This window comes from Chrysochloris asiatica, unplaced genomic scaffold (assembly GCF_000296735.1).
Source record: "Chrysochloris asiatica unplaced genomic scaffold, ChrAsi1.0 scaffold00105, whole genome shotgun sequence".
In the NCBI taxonomy this organism is placed as follows: Eukaryota; Metazoa; Chordata; class Mammalia; order Afrosoricida; family Chrysochloridae; genus Chrysochloris; species Chrysochloris asiatica.
This window is the reverse complement of record NW_006408623.1, coordinates 11,078,677-11,079,468: the sequence shown is the minus strand read 5'-3', so window position 1 is coordinate 11,079,468 and position 792 is coordinate 11,078,677.

Below are 792 nucleotides of genomic sequence, written 5' to 3'. Positions count from 1 at the left end.
CCCACCCACACAGAACCCCACCAGTGACCCAGTTACTTGTCATGTCTCCTGAGGCTCTTCTTCACTCTGACCTTGATGGGATTAAAGATTCTCTGTGCCCCCATGAGCTCTGCCAAAAATGAGCAAACAGACTTTGTTACAGGAGAGATATACCTCACAACTACAGTAAAGGATGGAAAGCAGGCTTGGGAAGGATTGTTTTCAAGGAGTTTCAGAAGATGCCCCTGTCTGCACTGCAGGAAGCACCAATATCAGGGCATATTCAGGCTACAACCCCTGGTGCCTAGGAACAGGAGTCTCAGAAGGCATCTGCAGCTGTGTTTGGGAGCACACAGAAAAGATCCTGAATGAGTCACAGGGTCACAGAAGGCGAGAGCCAAGGCAGGTACTGGTGGAGAGTCACATGGAAGATAGAGCAAGAGGCAGTGGGGATTCTGCCAGATGCATTACCATGCCAGGACTATACTGGACCCCAAAGCTTGTAGGACTTCTGCTAAAGTTTCAGGGATGATGACCAGGAAGGCAAGGAGCCACAGAGATGTGAAGATTGACTCAAATTTTGTCTGTACTGCAAAGGTATAATGCAGGGCTGTTCCCCCAAATGGTTTATCATAGGGATGGCAGGTGCATTGGCTGCAACATGAGTGAGGAATCACTGAACAGTTACTATTAACCAATGTATTTACTGTCTCCATCTGTAAGAGATCACTAGCAAATTAAAACCAATGCTTTCATATTTGGGAGCCTCCAAGCATCGTATCATCTCTGGTGGTGTGATGGATTATGAGTAGA